This window comes from Athene noctua, chromosome 2 (genome assembly GCF_965140245.1).
Source record: "Athene noctua chromosome 2, bAthNoc1.hap1.1, whole genome shotgun sequence".
In the NCBI taxonomy this organism is placed as follows: domain Eukaryota; kingdom Metazoa; phylum Chordata; class Aves; order Strigiformes; family Strigidae; genus Athene; species Athene noctua.
In genome coordinates, this window is record NC_134038.1 from 55,337,265 (window position 1) to 55,352,241 (window position 14,977).

Consider the following 14,977-nt stretch of genomic DNA (forward strand, 5'->3'; position numbering starts at 1 on the left):
TGGAGATGAAGTGGTGAAAGAAACAGGAATCATATAAATAATAGATTAAATTGCTTCTTTTTCTAGTAAATAAGTGCAAGAAAAGAGTGATACAATATGTGCCCCACAAGACCACTGTAACTATGGCAACAATGATACATGTACTGTCTTCATTGCAGATTAGCCATATGAATATCTAACTGATGGACCTATACATGATGTATACTTGTACCACAGCCACTCTAGCTGTGTTTTTATTGCTATCAGTGGTCTTCCTGACTCGTCTTTATATTTTTAGAATCATGTGCGCATGGGTGTTGGGCATGGCCACCAGCCCCTGTGCTCTTTAATCTCCCTACATGTAAGATTCTTCCTTTTGAGACTCATCTCTTCTGGAGAGAATTGTTTTAGGAAATATTCTAGTTTGATATATGTATTGCACATCACTTAGACTACAACCTAGAAAAGGAGGATTATTTTGTATCTTCTTTAGCTGCCTTGTGTTAGTTTTGGCTGCAATTGGACAAAATTATACAAGAATTCTCAGTACATGTAATTTCCAGCTGCCTCAGAACAGACTGACCTGTTCATCTGCAGATGGATAAAGCTCTTTAAACCCTCAGTGTGCATGCCAGGAGCCACAGGGGCATGAGGCTAAGAAGAATTCATAACATGTGTTAAGTCTCTGCATCTCATAATCAAAACTTCTCTTTTATAGAACTATTCTTTTTCCTTGGTTTATGAGGATACTTGCTTGTTTTACCTATTTAGAAGCGCAGTTAGATCCCCATCCTGCTGATATTGCTATTGCTGCCAAAATGTAAATTGTGTCCAATTTATAAACATCAATAATTTCAGTCTTTTCTTTGAAATATGAATAAATAGACGGTGATTTTTAAAGGTCAATTCATATTCAGAATTGCTTGACTTAATTACAGGGATGAATTTGCAAATGACATTGTTCATCACCCTGTGACACACTGTGTCACACTCCATCATTTACATTGCAGGGAATGATTTCTTGTCCCTCTCTGATCTACCTGTAGATAAATGAGGACCCCCTTTTGTGGTTCACAGAGTATCTGAAAAGTGTATATTACATATATTTAGTCTGCCACCTAAATTGTAAAAAAAGAGACTTTCCCATTCTTTAGAAGATTTATATTACTAACTGCAGTACTGTCACTGTCTGAAAACACTGTTAAAAACAGAAGCATATCTGCCTGAAGAATGGTAAATAAACACAAAAATACACAGAAGTGGCATAGATCTGTAGGGTTTGTGTTTGAGAATATCTGTGGTTCCTAAACCTGTAGTTATCTAGAATTGCTTAGGGTCATCTGGTCCCTGTAAGCCTGGAAAAATTGGAGAAAGCTGAAGGACAGTTGCTTTGTGATAAACTTCAGTGAAGTCCTTTCCCAGCGAAATCCTAGATAAGAATCTGCTGCCTTGGAAGGACATATTGATGAAGAACTACTGTTCTCTGAATGGCTGCTGTATTTTGACTTGGGAGATTGTACCCTTGTGAAGTGGTTTCTTAGCAGTACATGATCCACTAAGTCTGCCCACTGCCCACTGCCATTACTTGGCGGCAAAGTGCCTTTACGTAGTAGCTGAAGAGATCCACAGGTACTGCTGAATCCAATAGATGGAGTGACAGGATTTTCTGTTAATACAACTGCTAATCCAGTTGAAAGTCCAGTTAGATGTTTTATGTTCGTTGATACCAAAGTGAATGACAGTATTTAGTCATAAAATGCTCACATAAATAGTTCAGCTGATTTTGGCATGGCTTATGCTGTTGCTACAGAATCCATTGCAGCTTTTTTCATGTGCCTCCCAAGACTGAGAATACCTCAAGCTTCATCATCCCAAAAATGTGAATTCAATTTAACAAGCCTGGTTTTACCTAAAAAAAAATGAAAATATGTTTTTAGCACTTGAAATTTTACAAACCATTTTTTGCTAGACTGCATATAACAAGTCCATGACCCAGAACTGAATATTAGCAATTAATTGGCTATTTTTTCTCTAGCTTTTGCTCTTATGCAGGTGGTTGGTTTTTTTGTTGGTTTGTTGTTTTTTTTTTTTCCTTTTTGAAAGCCCCAGGTACTGAAATGGGACTCTGTGTGGGAGAGGTTTGAGATAAGAAGTTTTCTCATGCGACTGATCAGCACAATTTCCTGAGCCTCTGTCACAAGGCAGCAGCAACCTAGCAACTACCCACATTTTCCAGTGCCTCACTGGACTGGCAAATATATCCAGTGCCTCCTCTACGCGCAGCATAATTAGAACAACTCTATCTTTTCTCTGGATGTCTGTAATGAGCAGGATCTGGCATTACAAGCTTCACCTGAGTAATAGGCATTTTAAAAGAACCACTGATGACACATACCTCTCATCCTGCTCTTCTGCTTTCACTGAATATCGAACTGGTCGTTTGTTCACTGGTCTGATACATATCGCATGAGATAAGCATTCCGCACAACTGTTTTGGTGTTTTTTTAATTGATCAGTAAAATCAACACATGATTTATTATTGTGTAACCATTTTACACAGAATATCATGAGCAAAATAAACTAAAACTTACACAAGACATGGAAAATTCTGCACCTGTTGCAAGGGCTACTGCTACAAATATCTGTATTTTTAAACAGCTGTCTCACGTTTCTCAGTTATTCATGGTGTATAGAGACAAATGACACTGAAATATGTTATTGTAATACTAGTTACTGGAAAATACTCGCTTTTAGAAGTGACATTTTATATATTGTATAACCTAATGTGATCCTTTTGATACAAAACACAGAAAAGGACACGAAACAAAATGAAAGGCACCACAGACATTTATAGAAAGATTGTTTGAACAGGAAAATTGGAATTCAGAGCAAATGCCCAATGCTGCTTTTTGTCTTAGTATTTCAGTCCTGTATTCATTACTCCATCTATTTTCACTAGAAGGAAAAAACACCCTGCGTAGGAAGATCTGTTACATGGAGGCAAACTGAATTTCTGTATGCCTCAACCAGTGGACAATTATAAATGCTTACAGAAGTCAGCAGTATCATGTTCTGCTTAGAAAACCACTTTGGAGATATCATGAAGTTGATATGATACAGCTTCATTTCTGCTCAAACCATCTCTATGAAAACCTAATATACACTAAAACAAATGATAAAAACAGAACTTCTTCCTTAATGTCGTCTTGATTAAATCATAAGAAAAGAGACCTTGGCAGTCTATTTAATACTGCTGACTGTAGTTAGTGAAAGCAGTATGTGTAACACAGTTTGGATGTTGTACAATATAGAGCCAAATATTATGTTGTTTTGATGTGTTTATAGATGGCGAAGCTTCAGGGAAGTAGTTTTAGACATACATCTTAAACCTTTGTGTCTTTAAACAATGTTAGGAAAACAGTACAAACATGTTCATAGCATGTTTATCATTGCAGTGGCAAACTTGTTATGAATATACAGTTTCTATACACTATATTGACACATTGCCATTCTGCTTGCTCTCTTTAAAGTTTCACAGGATGATACTTTAGGGGAGTAATAGAATGGTAAAAATATCCTGAAGTGGCAAAAGCTTCCATGCGAGTTGTAATGTTAAGTCTAGAATTATTTTTGTTTTAAACAAATTGGGAAAGGAAAAACAATCTGTCTTGTAGTCATAATGAATAACATTTTTTTAGATTTTTGTTCAATGAAAAGGTAGTAAGGATTATAAACTAATCCTTTTGATGAACATGAGAAATATTAAATAACATAATGATATCAATTTGACAGTTAGATGTAGCAGTTGCCAAATACACACTGTTGAGAAACTAAGGAGAAAAGGGGCACTCTCAGCTTGTCAGCTTTATGAGCACAGGACAGACACAAACAGCTACAGCCTCAGTGGAGTAGTTCCTTGGAGTGCTTAATGAACTGATAAATTAGTTTTCTTTGGAATACTCAACTTTAAAGAAAAAATGAATGTCCCTGATCAGTTTTACTGCATCTGCATCAATCAGTGTTGCAGTGAAATATTTATATTTGAAGTAAAATATTTATGCAGAAAGACTAATGTTAATCTGAACTGCATTTCAAATGCCACCACCTGTAAGGCAGTATTGTATAAGGGGAGTGTCCCGCAGAACACCGTGGCTTTAGAGTACAGGATTAGGACAATGCAAGATCATACTATGAATATCTGCAGTACTTACCTTAGATCATAACTTCTGGCATAATAAAAGAAGATTGCCTCATCACACGTTTTAATCTGAAGGCAACCAGATTACTCTAACCAGCAGGACTCCTCAGAGGTTTACTGTTCTCCAGTGCCAGCTGGCACAGTGCTAACCCAGTGTCCCCTCTTCCCTAGCTCTTAATGCTCCCCTGCATCTTGGTTTGGTGTTGGTTTGGGTGGTTTTGTTTTGGTTTTTTTTTGAGGGAGGGAGAGGGCAGTTGTTCATCTTCTTTTCTAGGTTCTGCTTCTGACTCATTTCACTGGTGTTGGTGAGATCAGTCTCAAGTAGCTGTGGGTATGGATATATGGATGAGAAAGTAATGGGTGAGCTAGTTCTCCATACTCCTTTCTGAGTCAAGGGAGAACAGGCTGCTTTACAGTTTGATTATGAACACCTGGCCTGATTTTAATGTCTACATTAGGATGGGATGCATCACATCTCAGAAGTATGTATTTCTTTCCTTTGACACCAGGGACAAGCTATATGACTAATTCATATGTGGATGTCTACACTATAGATAAACATATTTGATCACAATAATTGCATACTTTGAGTGGTTTTGTTAAATAATAACAAAAAAGTCATCCTGCATAGCTCATGTAGTATTAAAACTCCAGATTTGGTATGAATTCTGGAAATGTAACCACACTTCTGAGATCAGTTTAATTTTTAGGACTTCATCTTGTATCATCTAAGTCAATGGTAAATTTTTATGGCAGAATGAGGTCTGGCATGCACCTTGGCACTAAAATCTTTTTAGTTAATGAGGTACTTAGCGGATATGAAAATAGTTTCTTTAGAAACCCGTAGGTAAAATGATTTAAGCCTCTTCTATGGTGAAGATTTTAATGCCAGCTTGCCAATCAATAGCACTTCTGCTCCTATCAAATGAGTACAAGTTGAAGCAGAGTTCACTCACTCCACTTGGTTGTGTTACAAGAACTGGAAATTCCTGGTGTGAACAGCACCTCAGTGCTGTGGTTACTGAATGGGGCACCATGTGCACTTCTACTTATTCTGAAGGATGAAAAAATAACATAGTGTCAAAAATGGGGAAGAAAATATATGCTTGAAAGGAAAAGAAAGGTCATATCTGCTGTCATTTTATCTGTTTCAGTTGGCTGCCAAAGTGAATTTACTGCCTGAATCTCTTTTCAAGGAGTTGACCATGTCCTGTTGTTGCACTAATGGCATGAATGGCATTCTGCTTTACCTTTATTGTGTCTTCATACTGAAGCAGTACTGAGACAAACCAGTCATGGATAGGGGGGCTATTGCTGTGGGCACCATACATAGACACACTTGAAAGAGGCACTTAGAGGGGCAACTCACTGGGAACTGCAGGGTCCTTTTCCCTTTCTCCTACAAGTAGTTTTGTATTCCCCAGTACCTCTTTTTTAGGTTTTCTTTGAAAGCTGAACCCAAATGCACACGTCAGTTAAGACTGATCAGGCAAAACACAAGTGCATCAGGCCTGTTATATTTACCTGTGTCTTTTTAATTACTTATGGAGAAGTGTTTAGCAGAGCTGCAGTTGCAACCAGCTTTGAGTGGTATCCAGATCACTTGGCTAAAACAAACCTAACAAATCTCAGCTTCTTCTCATTTGGGGAGAGTGGGAAACATCCCAAATTTGTTATGTTTCTTGCTAGAAGTCTTTTTTTTTTGTAAAAAAAGAAAAAAAGATTCAATATTACCTTAAAATTATTTTTATCAAGTGACAGCTTCTTCTGTCCCCTCACCTTTGCTTTCCAGATATTTATCCCACAGTACATGCCTGCAAAACAGAAATAAAATTTAGACTCATTATCTTCTGAGGTGGAACTAAATCACTGTAGCAGCACTAATCTAAATGAACACCATGGGGCAAACAGCAGTGAATCAGCAGACCTTTTGCTGCAGTAAATTTTTCTTTGTAAGCTTAATACTGTTTTCAGGATAAGAGTGTAAGAATTTGTTCAGACACTACACTGTAAGGCATTTAAATTCTCAAATCCACATTAGGAAACTCAAAAAAGTTACTATGTATTCATAAATCTTCCCCAAACAGTTCCACATTTAGAAGCTCTAGGACAGTGGCAAGTATGCATAAAGCTAGTTTGTTGAATTTAACACTTATTTCTGCCACCTACATTGAATCTAAATTGCTTGAGTAATTTAAATGACATTGATGGCACACAGAAAAAAAAATCCATTGAATTCTAGGAAAAGTAGAAATATACTTTGTCTCTAGCAATCTGGTTTTGGTGTGACATTGAGGTGTAATCTCCAGTCTTCCAGGGCTATATTCCTAACCAGTAGTTGAAGGAATAAAATGGTTTCAGTCTGTAAATATTTACACAAATTCTGGCATATGGCACTTGGAATTAATTTATCAGTATTGGGAATAATTCTGTTGGCTAATATAACACAAAAATCTTATACTTTCATTATATCCATATATGTATGTAAATTTTTCATCTTTCCATTTGTTAGCACAGAAGGACTGGGATGTTGGGGGTCTTTGCTACAAAAGAGGGAATATTCTCCTTTGATTGGGTGGAGAAGTCCTACAACTCTATGGGCCTGCTCTTTGAAGAAAATCATGCTAAATTTTAACCATGCATTATAAACTGTAGCTGAACTGAATTCAATAGATGTAAGCTCTACTGACTACAGACACTTTCTTGAATCCTCCAGATAATGAGAGGGCTAAGCCACTTCCAAGATCAAACTCTCAAGAAATTTTGATCCCAAAGACAGGAACAAAACATTTGTCATGACCTTCACTGTTTTTTTTTTTCTCTCTCAGAGTATTGTTATTTCATGATTAAAGGCAGCATTCGGCATGAAGGTTTATGCAAAGGACAAAGCACTCATTCTTGACTCCAGGAACCTACAGGAAATGAAAAAAGAGAGCAAAAGATGAAACATCAGCAGAAGTTTGAAGCAGTGAAGAAGAAGGCACTGAATTGGATAAGTTTTTTCATGCTATAACATGGTATCTTCTGTTGTATAAACAGGGATTGGTGGTTGGATGACTGTTGAACATAGGATAGAGATGATGTTACACTATCTACTGTAAGTTGACTCTTCACTGGTTTTAATTTTATGGGATTCAAGAAGCGACATTCAGAATATTTGTTGGTTTATGACACCAACATTAATCCTGTCAAGCTAATGAAGTCAGATTAATGTAACAGAGATTGTATTAATGGTTTAGATGTATAAATAATATTTAGTAACTAGCCTAACATTTTTCTGATTGTTTAATGTATTCAACTGCTATATACTCTAAAAGTATTTTTCTGAATATTTTACTCTGAAAACTAAAAGTTTGCCTTATTCTTATATTCTTCTTGTTTTATTAAAATCAGAAATTTGGCTCCCTCTTACTTTTTAAAAATATTTTTTCTTGTACTACCTCTATCTATTGCTTTACCTGTAACACTGCAGTGACATTCTTGGGAAGGAATTCTAATTCTTTGAGATTATATTTTTAATCGCTTTGTTTAAGATGGTTGCACTGTTTGTAGAAAATGTCAGATGTCTTTGCCAAATACCCACATCAAGAGCATTGCCACTGAGTCAGGAAAGAGTCAGTCCCATTGTTTTCATCAGCAGTCTTGAGCCTTCACAAATTCAACTCAAAGTCTGACACTCCAAAGCAGGCTTTGAGAGTATTAGAGAAACATGAGGTGACAGTACCCTGGCCACCACACTTGGAGAGTTGGGTTTCATGTGTCAATAGGTTTAATAGGGGTGGGGTGGTTTCCACAATTATAACTTGATTTAAAGGTCATTTTATAATGGTATTAATCCCTACTGGGAGAACATTTGTATTCCTTTATTAATAAATTAACTATTTTAAAATATTTGGTAATGTAATAGCCGTTTTTTAACTGCTGTATACAATTTCAAAGGTACAGAAGGTTTAAAGTTAAAAATAACATAGTTTAATTGATTTAAAACACACAGCACCAAGACCAAATCAAGTAGTCAATGTTTATATAAACATGACAAAATTCAGCCTACAGATGTACAAACTTACTGTTTATTTCAGTAGAAGCTGCATATATGAATCTGGGGGCGGGATATGTTTGACAAGGGTTTGGCTGGTGTGAATAGGAGCCTTTATTACTCCTATGGATGTTAAATTGGAGAATTTTGTATTTCTTCTCTATGGGTATAAGATTTTGACCAGCATTTCTTATGTGTGTGAGTCCAGGCCTCCATCTTTATGAATTCTAACTCATCTGGAGGCTCTGACCCTACAACTGCTCATCTCTCAGCTCCTGAGTGCTCTCGAGGGGGAGGCCAGCAGGACTGGGGCCAGCTTGGGTCATCATGGAGGAGGATGCTAATTTAAACCCTTTAGGGAAAAACTTTACTATCCAAGGAAGAATCACAGAAGAAAGTTTAGCTGCATGCATGGGGTAGGACACAGGGAGGACTGTGCTGTAGAGAGCTTCTGAGAGAGGTCCTAGGGTGGGAGAAGGGTTATTAAGAGAAGTCTGATCTGGGGTCTCCCCAGTTTGCAGCAGTGGTTGGATCCCCAGTGGGGAGAAAGCAGCTGCCACATGGCTGCTGCAGCCTGCAAAAGGACAAAACAGCTGCAGAGTTCCTCTGCAGCCAGAAGTAACCGTAAGGATTTGGTCCAGCTGTGAGCAAGAAAGCAGAATTTCCCTTCAGGAGATGCATAAAGTGCAAGCTCGCTGAATTGCGGTTGCTCTGGAAACCATCCTTTGAGTCTCTTTACTCTAGTAAGTGTAATTTCTCAATCATAACATTACACTAATAATGTTTCGGTTTTAATAGTCCTTTTCAGAGCCAAAAGAGAAAGAGGAAAGCAGAATTACAACTGATTGCACATTCGAATAAGTGAACATACATTTACCTGAATATATAACATGGTATTAACATTAATAAGCACTGCACTAACCTTTATTTGAAGGACTAATTAAAATAATTGCAAATGCACATATTTGATGGTATGGGTGTCTAACCAGATTTTTTGAAATGTCTTCCATTTTGCCTCGGGGTTAAGATCCATGCAAAATTTACTCATGAGCCTTGAAAAACAGTTGCAGTGAAACAGTGGAACCATGGGATATTGTAAGGAAACTTCCAAATCCTGTTTAAGCAAAAATATATATTTATAAAACAAGCTATTAAAAAGGGCATAAATGCTTAGACTTTGTTTTTAAACTCATTCATAGCTTCTTTTTTATTCTTATAAGAATAAAAAGCAATCCCCTTCTGTATATCTTGTAGCTTTCATAGTGTTTTGCTGTTTGAAATAATGGTTCTTGTAAACAAAACGAGGCTGGTGCGCTGTCCTCTTTCCGACACAGAAGAAAACAGCAGTAGCATCAAAATGACAAAGCAGTAATCATCAAAAGCTGTATGAGATTTTTTTTTTTTTTTTTTTGCAGTTGTTAGAGGGGATAAAGCTTTTCTTGAAAGCAAAGCAAAGAAATATTCCAGAGGGGATAAATATCCATGGGAACACCTGTACCTGAAGTCAATAAAGACAGAAGGCAAAGACACAGGACATGTACTGTTGGTAAAATTGGTTTGTTGGTATTTAAGGGGTTTGATTTCTGGTTTTGTAAAGAACTGAGAATCTTAGGCGAAAGGAAAGCTCATACTGCAGAAGCAGAAGCTCTGATTTTTGATGGCAGATTGGGTGGCTGACAGATTAGTTAAGAGAGTCTGAAAGGCTTTAAAGTATCTAGCAAAGAGGAGACAATGGAGCAATCACCAAACCACAGCATCTGATGTCTAATAGATCCAGGCACTGAGGCCCATGTGAGGTACAGCTGCATTTGTAGCATCTTTTATTGCTGATGCCAAGAGCATAGATAGTAATTAAGGTGCTTTGGAGACATCCAGGAACTGATAAAATATGGTGAGATTGGTGTTAATGAACTTGAGTGATAAGTTTTTTCTGACTAGGTTTTATGGACAGTAATTAGTGAACTTGAGTGATAATTTTTTTCTGACTAGGTTTTATGGATAGTGATTAGAGTTTATTCTATATGGATAAGATTGGAGGAAAAGCAGATGGTGATTCAGACTCATGGGCAATTCAGAGCTACAGGGTCCATATTCTTGTGCATTACAGCTCTGACTAGTAAAAACTAAGGATGAGGGAGCTGTGGACAGCTATTACAGATTATCAAATCTCAAGGCAGATCAGGACAGGACAAACCAATTCTTGAATATCCATACCTAACACTTAAAAAACAAAAACTGTGTCCTCTTGTGGATGACTCCTTTGATATACTCTTGACATGGTGGAGTTCCAGGCTGGCCTAAAGGACCATGACAATCTCCATTTGTGGACAGGGCCCTCAGCCCTTATATGTTTACTGCCTCCCTGTTCATGTACAATGTGCTGCGTCTGATGAGGATGTGCGAAACAGGAGAAATCCCAACAGGAGACATTTATTTTGTACAAGAAACTGGGGGAATTTAACACTTTTGAGATATTTTAGTATGCTAAACTCTTATGAGAACCAACAGTTTTATCTGAATATGTATGGGGTGATATCCTCAATGATGTATTTGGCCACTGTAAAATATATGCACAAACTGTTCTTTGTAATGGCCATGCAGTGCTGATAAATCACATTTCTAGAGATTGCTCTCCCTCTCTCTTTTTCACCTTAATGGATGTGGTAGTGTAGAGGTGATTTGAACAAGTGGACTTTTTTCCACTCAGACACTTCAAACTGTGTTTAACAATAAAAGTGAAGGGGAAGGCTGCTTTGAGTTTTCATGGTACACTGTAGTGTGCTGAAAGACAGTCATTTCAAGGACAGGTAAACATAAAGAAATAAAGTGATTCTGCTGATGCTTTGCTTATGGCAATAGGTTTGGCTTTCCTGGTGTGCAGGGATCCAATATTTGGATTTTTTTTTTTTTTAATGATTGAAATCTCAGGCAATTTAAAGCACAGATCTGACCCTGACATTTATTTGTTTAGCTAAGTAAACCTTGTCATAGGATCTCTAGACTATGTAGTAGTACTGCTCCATATGCATATCACTTCAGGTGATTCAGTTAAGGCAAATTATCATGCCTAATGACTATTTAGAAAGATATTAAATATTTTCATTGTTTAGGAAACAATTGCCGTTGTTTTTGCATGGATCTACTATACATCTATATAATCTTACAGATCTTCATATTACTGAATATATACCTCTGGTCTTTTTTACTTGGATATTTGTATTCCATAAATGACCCTGTCAACAGCTTTCCCTGTCTTGACCTCATCACTGTGTCCCACCCTTGGACGTGCTTTCAGCAAGTTTGAAAGAACCTGAATCCTAATAAAAACTTTGTACCTTTGCAACTATGAACATGCAACAAGGTTTGCAGTGGCTCATGGCAGTGTTTCAAAGCAGGGGTGTTTTCTAGTCAAGCAGAATATAATATCTTCACATTTATCAGGACAGAAAAGCAAACATGTATTTGTATACATATGGAAAGTGTTCTCTGTCTCTTTAGCATCTGTATTTGGGAGTGTCTCTTCCCCCACTGCAGTTGTCAAAGTTCTTATACCAAGAGGCCACTGCTGCTGTTTTAGACATGCTGGGTGGGATTCATTTAATCTAACTGTAATATCTTAGGTAAGTTGCACTGAAAGTGCATATTTCTTTCCATTTCTCTATTGCAAGATAAGACAATTAGTTTAAACCTGTAGCCTTTGCTTCCTGATTTGTAGCTAAATGGAGAGGAATCCCCGCCTCTGTTTTCACACAGTCCATTTCCTGAGTGGCTGCTTGGTTTAGGTCAGTTTGCAGTTGTTTATCTTTCAGTGCACGATTTGTATTTTTCTGGCTCTTAATTATGGTTACACCAACCTGGGGAGCCTGGGGGCATGTTTAAGAAGCACTCTAGAGAGCATGCAGAGCTTACACCACCACAGAGCTTCAGGCTGCTCAGTGTAGTGATATCCCAGGTGACGAAGCTGTACTGCTGCCTTATCACAGTGTTGCATCCAAGAGGATAGGGAGTAATCTATGCCCTGCTTCACACTGGTGTCAAGGTTATATTGCTTTTGATTTTGAAGCAGACTCTGTTGCCATCACCTCTGAGCAGTGTGCACTGGGCTCCATTACATGGTGTAGACCAGATCTGTATGCCCAGCAGCTGAACTTTATTCTCCTGTACCTTCAGTCCTAATAAATTACAACAAAAATAATTGGATGCATCAAATCATGTATGTTTTCCAAAAAATAACCCCACAGTTCCTCATGTGGCATGTTGCCACTGATTCCTCTGGAGTTATTCTTGGCTTACGCTGTTGAAAATAGCATCTGCCCGCAGATGGGTGGAGATGTGAGGCCACTGATATTGTTCATATTTTTACCTCTTTTGCAGATACTGATTGATGTTTTCTGACAGAGTTTTTCTACCAAAACAAAATGTATTCATGGCTTATTAAACAACGATGGAAAGGTCTATTTACCCTGTTATTGTTTCCTTATATTGGTCACATATTACGCAATAACGTGTCTTCTGAAATACAACAATCTGTTGGGTTCCCAAATATATCAGTTTTACTGCTAAATAAAACTCTTTGTTACTGTGGAGTAGGGTTTTATTTGGGGGGAGGGGAAGGAAGTAAGCCTTGTTATTACACTTTTGGCTTAATTGTAAAACTCTGTGAAAGGTAAATTTATGTTTCCAGCTTAAAGTTTGACTTTGGTTTAGGCACCAAAGAAAATCTTGGTGCAAATTGAGAGCCAAGAAATTGTATCCATTGGGAAAGTGAGTATCTGGAAATTTTTTTCATCCCCAGTATTGATGTTTCCAAAGAAGGAAAATATAAAAGGTTTTTGATTCAGAACCATCAAAATGCTCCTTTCAATTCTTTTTGATCCCCTAATATCTTGAATTGAATGTTTACATTAGATATTGCTGTAGGTAAATTAAAGTTGAAGCATATAAAAAAAATTAATGTAAAACCAAACATTTTGGATGATAGTCAGAACAAAAAAAGAAAATAACTTTCACATTTTATTTAAAATTTAGGCAAAACTATCCCAAACCCAGGAAATTATTTTAATAAGACTGCACTTTCTGATGGAAAACTGCTTATGTTTTCCTCTGTTCATTCTTACACATTCCCATTAAGTTTTTAATATTATGCTTTAGTATTCTTTGTTACAAAATAAGAGATATTCCACCATAGCTGGACTTCTTTTTGTTTCTAATGGACTATTAGTTATTCAGTCTAGAATATTAACTGTTGTGATTTTGCTGCTTTTCTTGTAATCTTGGATGCAAAACATCATTTTAACTTCTGAAAAACATACTTCAGTGTAAGACTGGAAATGGGAATGGGAATTGAAATGGAAATGGAAATGGAAATGGAAATGGAAATGGAAATGGAAATGGAAATGGAAATGGAAATGAAAAGAGTGTGTGCCTCTGTCTGTGGAACGACCCTTCTTGTTCGTATAACAGTATTGGATCCTATCTGAGTAGAATAGGGAAGATCATGTAGTCGATTAGTGTCACTGGAATGTGGGGGAAAAAAGCAAGTGACAGCTTCCTATTTATCCACTGACAGAAGACTTATGACAAAGTAAACATTTAGAGTACCAGTGAAAGACCAATCTTCCTTGCAGGATTAAAAATCAAAATATGTCACCTCTCCTTCTTCCTGATGACTGAAGAGCCCTAAGTGGGATTTCTGAAATAAGATATGATGAAGGTGAGTGAAGTGGCTGAATGTTTCTAGCTTTTAAATTTCTTTGTTACGAAATATCCTTATTGATCACAAATTGGTATGGAAGTAAAATGAGTAACAATTCTTTCTTTTTTTTTTTTTTATTTTTAAGGGGTAACATTAATTCCCAAGGCTACCATGTGGTGCTGTGAAACAAAAATAAAAATTCAGCCATATGTTGCACAGTTGGAAATGGCTAGCAGAATGCAAAACGTGTCTTGACCCAAATTGAATACCAACTGGAACTAACCTGTAACTGAATGCCAGAAGAGATATCACAAAATTGCCATTTTCTAATTTTGCAAGCAAACAGTGAACTATTTATCCTGGAAAAAAAAAAGGAGTCCATCTTTAGACTTCCTAGAGAATTAATAGTAGCCCAAGGATCAAGGGACTGGTTTCTTTGTCTTTTGCTGGAAGGCTGGTTTTGGAATATGTAAGTCTGATACTCTACGATGTATATGAATATGAAAAAATAATCCGATTCTTTTTTTCCTTTTCACTAGAGTTTAGACAGTGTAGAATGAAGGCAGCTGATGTTTTTGCTTTGAAGCAGACTGCATACTCATATAAAATATGGTTCTACAGGACTCTGAAAATGAAACCATAAAAAATGTGATTGCTTGATTTTTCCTGAAGAGATTTACGGTTGATTTGCCTCTCTGGCAGACTGCAGGAACAGTGGAAGCAACACACTCCAGATATGAGCAGGGTAAGGTGTCTACGCAAGGAGGTTTAGGGCACATCAGTTTCTACAGTGAGGCTTACTGTGTACCTGACAAGCAAAACTAAAAGAAAGGTGGGCAACACACGGCACCCATGCACCTTTGCAGCGCGTAGGAGGTGTGGAAGACCACCCAGTTTGGGCTGATTTGTATCTCCCATGCAGCACCAACATACACTGCTGGAAGAGACTCATCCAGCTCTGTAACTCCACAGCTCCACTCAGTACCAAACCCAGATTAATGCTCAGCTAATCTTCCCATGATGACATGTCAGGGTAAATTTTATTTCTCACATGAAGAAATTTATTTGC